Below are 12,181 nucleotides of genomic sequence, written 5' to 3'. Positions count from 1 at the left end.
ACCGAGCCCTAGAAGCTGGCTTCAGAACCTAATTGGGGCATATCCAGCATTCAGCTGTCATTCCTGCAGCGAATGTTCACTCCATGTTGCTATTACAAACACATGGGACAAAGATGTTCAAGGGTACTTTTTTTTCTTACGGAGACACAGAATGCTGCTTCTTTTATCCTTCTCTTCAGCAGTTGTTACCAACTGCAAGCCCTAAAGGCGGGCAGTGGGCATTTGTTAGAACAGCAAGCTTGCTTCCAAGGCCACTGAAGCTGATGGAAAAAGGATCTCCTTTCTTTCATCAGATTTTGGATCCTGCCCTATGGGACCTTATGGTTTAGGAAACAGGTGGTTTTTGTTGTGTTGGGTTTTTTTCGAGGTTTTTGATATGGATTTTTTTTTTCCTCTTTCCTTTGTTACTTCTCCATCTCATGTTTGTGACTAGAAAATGCTTTAAACATGCCATACCTCCAAGTGAAAAGAAGCTGAGGCAGTGTTACTCCTACCATTTGTATAACATAAGAGAAGTTAATTAAAAAGCTGCACAGCAGGGCTGGAACTGTTAGAAACTAGAAAGAATGAGGCAGAACAGCAAACAGGAGCAGACTTCTGATGTTCTTTGCACATGATGTTTTTTCCCATTAAAGTACTTTCATGGCTGCTCCATGCGCTTCTCAAAAATCAACTCATCTTGCACACAGGCTTTGCTGAAAGATAATGAGCAACTCCTAGCAAGAGTTGATTAACATGTGATCTTTGACTTTTTGAATCATGAGCAGTTGCCAGATGCTTTTCTCCCCTACAAAGAATGAAACCTACAGCTTAAGCATTGAGAATTTGATTTCGTGACATTTTTCCATATCAATCTAGACTGCTCTGCTTTCCAGTGTCATAGTGAGAAAGTGCCTTGAGTTTGTCCAACATTTTTCACAGACTCATTAAGGTTGGAGAAGACCACTAAGATCATCTAGTCCAACCGTCAACTGCTGACTCTTTGGATGGACCTTGAATGAAAGGTTTGAGAAGGCTACACAATAACTTCAGTTATTCTGATCCACTTGCTAGAAACAGTCTGAAAGTTTTTTAGTTTATCTGAAATCCTTGCAAATGTTTTTATATATATTTGATGTCTTTGCTGTTTTCTCTTACCGCTTCTGAAAACCAACCAACAGCATTCATCAGAGCGTAATTTTTGTTTTTGTATACATATGATGGTTGTGGAAGAAAGGTTTGAGTAAGATCTCAACTGGAAATGACTTCTGCAAAAGAAGTGCCAACAAAGCAGACATCCTGCTGGGATTATAGACCACCTAACCAGGATGAAGAGATGGATAAGGGGTTCTTTGAGCAGCTGGCAGAAGTCAGGCAATCACTGGCCCTTGTTCTCATGTGGGACTTCAAGTTCCCTGATATATGCTGGGAATACAACACGGTACAGAAGAAGCAGTCTAGGTGGTTTCTAGAGTGTATGGAAGGTAGCTTCCTGACACAGCTGGTGAGAGAGCTCATCAGGGAAGGTAATTAAATTAATCATCCAGAGCAGGGCAAGGAGCCTGGTGAGGAGGCTGGAGCAAAACCTCATGAGGAGCAGCCGAGGGAACTGGGATTGTTCAGTGTGGAGAAGAGGAGGCTCAGGGGAGACCTTATTGCTCTCTATAACTACCTGAAAGGAGACTGGGGAGAGGTGGAAGTCGGCCTCTTCTCCCACATAACAAGCAATAGGACTAGAGGGCATGGCTTCAAGTTGTACCATGGGAGATTCTGGTTGGATAGTAGGAAAAATTTCTCTGAAAGAGTGGAGAGGTGCTGGAATGGGCCACACAGTGAGGTGGTGAAGTCACTGTCCCTGGAGGTGGTAAGGAAACATTTGGATACTGTACTAAGGGACATGGTTTAGTGGGAAATATTGGCAGTAGGTGGATGGTCGGACTGGATGTTCTTGGAGGTCTTTTCCAACTCTGGTGGTGATTCTATGATTTCAAAGTTCTATGGACTATATCATCTTCAAGTAGAATGGAATTCACACCTTTTAATGTGTGCTGCATTGCAAGTGCAAAGTGGTTCTATCCACTGGTATATGCTGACCCCCTTCACATGAAATGGCTCACACCTTAGGTTCACTAGTCAGTCAATTAAGTCAACCTGATAAAGCAAACAAATTCAGCCAAAGCACAAGTAAAGCAGCACAGAAGGTACTGTTGCAAAGGTAGAAGAGTAATGCATGGCGCAGATGCAGAGAAGTTGCTGTACATCCTGAGAGTAGCATGCTGGCCACAGCAAGGAAATGCTAACTGAAATAATTAATTTTCCAGATGCCATTTTAACGCCAACCAACTTAATATGGGCCTTAAAAATGAAGCGCCAGTTTTGCATGACAAATCTACAAAGCATTTAGGGAAACACTGTGCAAGTGATTTACAAATACATGCAGCAAGGTTGGTATCAGTGTTACTTGGCTTGGCTTGCATTTGTGCTCTGCAGCTACAAAAAGCCACAAAGAGCATTGGACATGTTTAAATGTCAAGATAATTATTCCCAAACATTCATATTCCAGTAGCACTCATAAGCCCCTCACATAGTAGGGTCTAACTGCTTTATTCCATTCGTTAACACGGATTCTAACATTGAGGCCATAGAGCTTCTCCTTCTGCCTCAAAGGAGGATCAACAGGACTCAAGTAAAGTTACCTAGCTTACATTTAAAATCCTGCACTGATGAAAGCCTTTCCCTACAAAAATCGCTTCTGCAAAGATTTATCTGTGTTCCATCTCTTTCTTCCTAACATTTAAGCTCATTTCTTCTTGTTCCTTTCACTGGAGCAGGCTGCCCAGTGAGGCTGGGGATTCTCCTTCTCTGGAGATATTCAGTACTCACCTGGACACCTGCTTATGCAGCCTGCTGTAGGGAACCTGCTTAACTGGATTTTTCAAAACCTCTGAGGCATGCCAAATGCTCCCCATCTCTGAATACACCTAGGGAAAAACACTGCATTATGGGTTGTACATGCTCCTGGTGAAAGTCAATTGCCTTTGCAATGGATTGATTTGTAGCATCTCACTCCCTGCCTACAACACCATGCAAACAGAAATCATTGTGAGGGCAGCCAGCCCAAATTACACTGCAGCATGTGGGGATCTTTGTGGGCTGTAACTTTTGCTGAAAGGTCTTGCGATATTCCGTTCTCTGCAATAAGTTTAGAACTCCGGATGGTCAGAAACTGGCAGCTCACGTCCTGAGACTCTGCTCTCCATCTATTTTTAGAGCAGCTTCATCTCATGTTCCAGATATTGCAAGAGTCCTCCAGGCATCCTGTGTCAGCAGTGCAGCTCCTACCTTAATGCACAGAGCAGTTGAACACTCAATTAGTGGCAATGAGCTCCCAAGCTCGTTGGCACTGGAGAATTGGTTCTGTTGTTCATGTACTGATGCTTTAGAATCTCTAGACACGCATAGCTAATTTTGTTTTTAACCACTCTAGCTGTTCCTCTCAATCTCCAAAAGCTCCTGAGAAGCACTATAACCCCACTGGTTCCCATTTCCATGATACATGTTCCCAACACACGCAATTACTGCATGCATAATTGCCAGTTCACATAGGCTCAATTATTAGTTTCTAAAGCAGGTATTTAACTAGTCCTTCTAAATCACTGGGAGGGTGATTTAAACATGATTTCATATACCCTTGTGGTGTCAGCCTCAGTGAAACGGTTTGAGTGTGCAGTAAATCCAAGCCTTAGTGCTATCTGTTTTGTAAGCAGGACCTTCCATCTCAGAACAAGTAAAGTCCTTTAATACACAGAAACCTTTTAAATTTCTGAATATCTGGATAAAGCAAACTTTCTGAAACAAAGGTTGAAAAACAGACTGGCACACTCAGCATAACAAAAGAGCATCAAGAGATCTGAAAGCACAGCAAAAGTGGCGAGCGCGTTCTGCTGAATATAGAGCACAAGGGACTAAGCATGAACATCCAATCCAGATGGATCTTGGCTCAACTGGGAAATATGCAATTAAACGACAATCTGGCTTTATGCCAAGCTGTGATGTAGGACATTCTGACATCTAATGCAGAAGCCTTATTGATGCCTCACAGCACTCAATGCCTTTAAGTCTTTGTGGAACAACTGAAGCATAAAGTACAGACACTAACAGCTAGTGAACTGGGCTGTGAAAAGACATAATAAAGTAAAAAACAAAAGTTTGTTTGTAGCTTAAGACAAAACACTTTCATTGTTTCAAGGAACGGGCAGGGGAACAGTAGTCCTGGTGGCTTACCCACAGAATCATAGAATAGTTTGAGTCGGGAGGACCCTTAAAGGTCACCTAGTGCAACTCCCCTGCACTGAAAAGGGGCACCTACAGTTAGAGCAGGTTGCTCAGAGCCCCATCCAGCCTGGTCTTGAGTGTCTTCAGGGACAGGGTGTCCATCACCTCTCTGGGCAACCTGTTCCAATGCACAACCACCCTAATCATGAAAACCATTTCCTGATACCCAATCTAAATCTCCTGTTTTAGTTTGAAACCATTTTCCCTTGTCCTGTCACAACAGACAGTGCTAATGAGTCTGTTCCCTTATTTCTTATAACCCCCACAGGACCGTGTAAATACAGAATTTTGCTGCTATACACATTACTATTGTTAAATAGATAAAAACATACTTCCTCCTTGTAACACTACAATTCTGGGCTTTTCAAGAGTACTGTACCCTTTACATGTCCCTTTGAAAGCTCTGTTCATGCTTACCTTGGTGCTGCACCCCAACCTTGGTATCTATTCAGACTTACCACTACAGCAGGCCTGACAAAATACACTCATTATACGCATCCACAGTGGTTCAAAGCCAGTCCCACATAGCTTCCTATCCTGAGAACAACACCCAGAAAAACAGCATAACAAGTGAAAGCACGCAGCATCATTCAGCCAGCTTCTGTTCTTCCATGCTTCCACTGCTCCTGCCATGGAAATGCTGGTTTCCAGAAGTTAGGAATCTCCAGGCTCACACTTGTTCAGAGCTATAGACCTAAACAACCATGCGTGCACTGTCTCCACTTGAAGACATGGTGCATGGTGTATCAGGTAAGATCCATTCCTGCTATGAGAAAAGCTTTCTTTAAGAAGAGGTTCCACAGATGCTTGTCCCCATCTACCCTCAGGCATTTCTGCACTTTGCCTGTTTCTTGTATATCAAGATAACCTAAGGATACTTGGCTCCTCTGGGCTGTGCCACAGATTTACAGCTACAGTTACTTTAACTCTCCATTTAAAAGATATGGAAAAGTACTATTTTAAGAACTGTACCAATTCTGCCAGAGTAATATCTCTGGAACAAGTATTTTCAGTCTGATTTTACAGCACTACCTCAGGATCCACTGGTGACTACATTGTGCTCTGCTACAAATGGTATAATAAATAGCCCTAGATTAAACTCCAGAATACATGACATAGTAATATATTTACTTTTTATCTACTCTTGATGCATCTTGTGTTGCAATTTGATTCCTGTCATAAGTTTTTAACGTGATGTTAAAAAAAATATTGCAAATAGTGCATCTTGCTTACTAGGCAGTATCAGGAATAGATTTCACCTTGTCTCCATGTTTAAGTAAAGCTAATTAAATATTTTCTCAGACATCTTGCATCTTTACAGGGAAGTCTTACAGTATTTGCCTGATTTCTTTGTTTTCCTTACTTCACTTGAGGATCTGTAATTGAATGCATTGCAGGGAAAGATAGACGTTCTGCTACAGCCCCGGGAAAAGTAAAATAGAATTCCTAGACTAAGCACCAAAAACATAACACAAACACAGTCCTTCTGTTATTTACTCTCTGCTAAAGTACATACATATATAAATTTTTAGTTAGCTACTGACTTGGGAGGGAGGAGTTAGTTATTATTATTTTTCCTTCTGATTTGGGCAAATTAAAGTAGTGAGACTAGCTATAAACACCATTTAGAGCTTTGCTCATTTGCTGTTGTGATTTTTTATTTTTTTTTAATCACACCCTAAGAGAGAGAGAGAGGGACAGTGGGTCACATTTCCAATGTAGATGATGTTAAGCCAGCAGAAGGCCTATTGCCAGGAAAACTATTCTGTTCAGGAACACGGAACTCATTCATAATAGAAAAATACACAAGCAATGCAGATCTCTAAAACATCTTACCATGATACTCCCAGCCTTAGCTGGGAGTGGTTTACATGGTTTAGTAGGAGCTATTGGGAATAGGTGAACGGTTGGACTGGGTGATCTTTTAGGTCTTTTCCAACCTTGGTGATTCTATGATTCTATGATTAGCTATAGCAACGTACAGAGTATTATCTTATCCCCATTGCATCTTTTTCCACAAGTAATCACCACGGTTGATACCAGCAAAGTCTCAAAAGGGGTGACCAGACTCAGTCACCCCTTGGGTCTGGCCCAGCAGCTCTGTGAACAGAGCAATCTGACAAAACCTTTAAGTATCATCCCAGGAACCACACAGTATTATAGGGGTTGAACGAGACCTCTGCAGTTCATCTCGTCCAATCCCCCCTTCTTAACCAAGTTCCCTACTTGGCATCAACTTCCAAGCTTTGCCCATGCTCCCCTGTTCTGTCGCTGGGCACCACTGAAAAGAGCCTGGCCCCATCCACTTGACTTCTGCCCTTCAGATATTTATATGCATTGATAAGATCCCCCCTCAGCTTTCTGTTCTCCATGCTGAACAGTCCCAGGTCTCTCACAGCCTACCCTCATAAAGCAGATGCTCCAGGCCCCTAACCATCTTTTTGGCTCTTCGCTGTGCTTTCTGAAGAAGTTCCCTGTCTCTTCTGAACTGTGCAGCCCAGAACTAGACATGATACTTCAGATGCGGCCTCACCAGAGCAGAGTACAGGGGGAAGGTCACCCCTCTCACCCTGCCAGCTATGCTCTTTTTAATGCACTTCAGGACACTGAACTGTAAATAGACATGACTTCACATGCAATTCATTATTTAAAGGTTTAAAATGCAACCTGAATCTGAATAGCTAAATTCAAACTTAAAACAGAATGCCACTGTCCAGGCTACCTTTATGGCAAAGGAACGATGGCTGTTTTTGCTGTTTGGATAAACTAACTGGGCCTTTGATCAAGGGATTGGAGGAATGTAACGTGAAAAAAAAACAACCCTGCTCAATTCAAGAGTTAAAGAAAGTTAATAAATCATGTAGGCCTTTCTATATCAGAGAATTATAATTTACTAATATTGCTAAGCATCAGTCATGTCTCTTACTTCTACTAAGCCATAAATAGGCAACTGCTGATGAAAAAACACACCACAAATTAAAATCAGCAATGACTTCTTTTTCCTTGAAATTCGGGTATGTATTACAAATACTGAGCTTTTACATGAGGAAAATTGGCAAGATGATCACAAATAAAGTTTCTTAATTTGGACTTCCATTCTTCCTCCTGTCTCAAGTTCTCACAATTGCACTAGGGTTATTTAGTTCCCACTTGGACTCCACTCACACTAATGAACAGCGCTCTGATGAGCAAAATATTCTCTTATCTACTTATTTTTCCTCTAAAATTTCATTCTGGAGTTTGAATTGGTCGATACTAACATAAAATACCTTTGTACCAGATTTGAGATAAAAATAATAAATTAATAATGTATAGAGCCTGCTACCTTACACTTGCATCGTTACCAAAACTGTAAACCATATATTCAAAGAAAAAGTGCATCACAGAAGCTGTATCACAACAGCAAGTTTCACACTTATTTGCTAATGTATTTTTCAACTACTCTATAGATGATCTAAACTTCATGTCAGTGTTTGAAATATCATTGTTTCAGTAAGAACTGACAAGTGATTTCGTTCCCAATGACATGGAGAATCTTGACTTGGGCCTTTCCTATTATATCATGATCTCTTTAACTTATTCAATTACCATTAGCTGATGGAAATACTCAATTATTTCCATTTGAGGATGGATTTGAATAAGTTATATAGCACCAAAGAAAACACCTGCACATGCTGTTTTCAGTACCCCAAGTCCCTCCACCTTTCAGGTTCTAGAAACTATTTTCACTCCTAATACTAGTAGCAAAATATATGCTCTCAAGACTAATGAAAAAGGGAAACCATTTCCAAAACCAATTGTAAAAATATTGACCAGCTCTATAATCTACCACAATATTTTGTCCTTTAATTCCTTGCTCTCCCATAAGGAATGTAATGGATGAGGTGGATTGTATAGCGTCATATATCTCGCATATGCCTGTAAAATACACTTACACAGTATTTCATTTGGATGCAAGACATAAAATGATTCCTTATTTTCCTGAAGATAATATTCCTTGAATTGAAGAAATCGTAACAAAGCTTCTTCTACAAATTTCTCCTGTTTGATTTCATTCCAAAGCACTAAAGATCTTCTCAACCTTTTTAATTTATCGAGGCTGATGAAGTTACTTGCAGCTTCTCAGAAAAAAATTCACAGCATTTGATAAATCAGGTTGACCTCTTGCAATGTTTTTATTATAATTTCCCTCCTTCATCCAGATTTAGCAAAGATGACTCTAACAATATTTTTACAGAACAGGTCATTCACAGCATTGTCAGAGCTATTTTCTGTTTTCATATTTTACTGGCAAGCACTACTCATTTCAAGTCCTGCACTGGATTGAAATGAAGAATAAGTGATTTAAGAATTAAAAAATAGAAGTTGCAATCTTGGTCTTATTTAAGATTCCATCAACACCCACCTCATCAATTACTACTCTCAATAGCATCCTAGTGAGGTGCAGCTCTGAGTATATAACATACGGGTCTTACATCATTTTGTTCTCCTTTGTTGTTATTAAAGCCCAGAAATCTTGAGGTAGAAGAGCAACCTTTGAGGTCAGCTGCCTTACTCACAGGTGCTCCATGACAAAGACGCTCTGCTTCATGCAGGACTGAAAGGAATTATGTTTGCAAATGAACAAAGCAATTTATCCATTACTGTTTAGCAATAGAGGAACACGTGTTGCTTCATGCCTCATCCATGTCAACTGTGGAGAACACAACAAACTTGAACAGAGGATTTTGTTGGGTACCACAATGGCTCTGTAACTTCAACTGTCCTTTGAAATGCGTGGTACCGCTTGTAATCACTAAAGCCCAGCACAGGTAAATTGAGAACAGGGATGCATGAAAGATCACACATCTAATTACCTGCATGTTACGAATTAAATCAGAGATGAATATGATGCTACATATTAATGGCATAAGTTTGATGCTCTCAGGATGTGCCAAAGTATAATTACGACTAAGTGCACGTGAAAGTCTTAAGAGATGAAAAGTTCTCATTACAAGGAGGAAAAAAAAGGACAAATAGAGTAGCACTATTGATGGAAATGATGTCTGCTAACAATGTGAAAGCTGGAAACTGAGAAGCTGTTAAGTACAGTACAACTCAGTAACTTCGTTGTGATCAGATTATAAAAGGGAAAGGAACATCTGCAGTTTGTCTAGTTATGAGCAAAGACTGTAGTATTAGCATTACCTAAAGAAAGCACATTTTTAGCAGTGATAAGGTCTGCAAATGAACTCACATCCTTCCCCATTTAACATTTCAGATGCAGCTCAAACATATCTCCAAAAAGCAGGAACTGCAATGTGGCATCCACAAAATAAACATAAAATAAAAACTATCACTGTGATTTTGTGTACAGCATCTGTTCTACTCTGTTTCACTGTGTGCACTCTGATAGCAATCATTATTTTCAGATGAAAAGAACTGCAAAACAAAAGTCAACATTCTTTTCAATTCATTACTAGTTGCATTGTCCTCAGTCGAACCTCACTGTTCTTACAGAAATAAGACTTGACATTTAAGTAGGGCTTCACAGCTTTTCATAGAATCATAGAATCATAGAATCATAGAATCACCAAGGTTGGAAAAGACCTAAAAGATCACCCAGTCCAACCGTTCACCTATTCCCAATAGCTCCTACTAAACCATGTCCCTCAACACAACATCCAGTCTTTCCTTGAACACCCCCAGGCTCGGTGACTCCACCACCTCCCTGGGCAGTCCATTCCAGTGCCTGACCACCCTTGCTGAAAAGTAATACTTCCTCATGTCCAGCCTGAATCTCCCCTGCCGTAGCTTGAAGCCATTCCCCCTGGTCCTATCACTAATGACACGAGAGAAGAGGCCGACCCCCAGCTCACTACAACCTCCCTTCAGGAAGTTATAGAGAGCAATGAGGTCTCCCCTGAGCCTCCTCTTCTCCAGGCTCAACATTCCCAGCTCCTTCAGCCTCTCCTCATATGGCCTGTGTTCCAGACCCCTCACCAGCTTTGTTGCCCTCCTTTGAACACGTTCCAGGGTCTCAATATCTTTCTTGTAGTGAGGAGCCCAAAACTGGACACAGTACTCGAGGTGCGGCCTCACCAGTGCTGAATACAAGGGAACAATCACCTCTCTGCTCCTGCTTGCAACACTGTTTCTGATGCAAGCCAGGATGCCATTGGCCTTCTTGGCCACCTGGGCACACTGTCGGCTCATGTTCAGCCGAGCATCAATTAATACCCCCAGGTCCATTTCCTCTACGCAGTCCTCCAGCCACACCGCCCCAAGCCTGTAGCGTCGCCTGGGGTTGTTGTGGCCGAAGTGCAGGACCCGGCCTTTGGCCTTGTTGAAACTCATCCCATTGGCTTCAGCCCAGCTCTCCAGCCTGTCCAGATCCCTCTGTAGGGCCTCACTACCCCCAGGCAGATCCACACTTCCAGCCAATTTGGTGTCATCTGCAAACTTAGTGAGGGTGCACTCGATGCCCTCATCGAGGTCATCAATAAAGATATTGAAGAGGACAGGCCCCAGCACCGACCCCTGGGGAACACCACTCACAACCGGTCGCCAGCTGGATTTGACTCCATTTACCACCACTCTCTGTGCCCGGCCCTCCAACCAGCTCCTTACCCAGCCAAGAGTGTATCCATCCAAGCCTTGGGCTGCCAGCTTCTGCAGGAGAATGCTGTGGGAGACAGTGTCAAAGGCTTTGCTGAAGTCTAGGTAGACCACATCAACAGCCTTTCCCTCATCCACTAGATGGGTCACTAGATCATAGAAGGAGATCAGGTTGGTCAAGCAGGCCCTGCCCTTCACGAACCCATGCTGGCTAGGCCTGATCCCCCGGTCACCCTGCACATGCCGCATGATCTCCCTCAAGACGATCTGCTCCATAACCTTCCCTGGCTTCCCTTTTGAAGCATAAGGCTTTGATAGACCGCCTCCCCTTTCATGAATGATGTAAATTTGAAAGACGTTCTCCTGAATTGGTCAATCTTGAGTTTTCAATGTGCTTTTATTCTAAGAAATTGATTTTCAGAAGAGCTGAGTACATAAATTTACTCACTGGGTCAGTTTTCATATCTTCATTAAACTCGCTGAAGCTTCAACAAGTGGTGCAGCAAATTATAAACCTCTTCTGTAGGCAAGCAGGAGGAGCTCAATCCAAAAATCAAATCCTGATTCTACAGTTAAGTATAGAACCAAAAAGATCCCTTCTATACCAAATTCTCTGTTCACTAAGAGTTCAAAACATTTCTTTGAACCACTGAATATCTGCAATATAATTTCTCTTTCTTTTCCTTCTGTGCTAATGGTATTTGCTTATTCTTGACATGCAGTGGGGCTTTTTTTGGTTTGTTTGTTTTCTATTTGTTGAGCACACATCCAATCTGTGATAGAACATACAGAAATGTAAAAGGATGTTTAATTGCCTTTCAGAAAGATTAAACTCCACGCTGAAGCGTCAAGATTCTGTATGTGAACTCAGAACTTTGTAACTTCAGAACATTATTCCAAAGTAATTTATTAAGACAATCTACACTGTAAAGAATCTCTGCTGCTTAGGTGATAAACAGAAGCAGACCTTCCCAAGCAAAAGAGCTGATTCTTACCTTCTTGGTAGTTTCAAATCCAAAAAACAGAAGTCAAACGAACAGCTGGGGCCTCTCAGAACAAGTGACTGGTATAAACAAAGTTCTGCTTTCCTTCTTTCAGTACCTTGCTTCTGAAAAACAGACAAATCTTCTGACATCCACTTTGTGAAGTGCAATGACCTACATTAAAGAGGAAGCACTAATCTCCTCAGGAATATTACAGTTGTTGCATATTCTAAAAATATGAAAATGTAATAATTATAGAGACAATAACTCAAGACACAGTACTCAAC

This window comes from Centrocercus urophasianus, unplaced genomic scaffold (assembly GCF_019232065.1).
Source record: "Centrocercus urophasianus isolate 14NV4802_14NV808 unplaced genomic scaffold, USGS_Curo_1.0 seq_11, whole genome shotgun sequence".
NCBI lineage: Eukaryota > Metazoa > Chordata > Aves > Galliformes > Phasianidae > Centrocercus > Centrocercus urophasianus.
The sequence above is the reverse complement of the archived record's forward strand: the minus strand, read 5'-3'. Positions refer to the sequence as shown.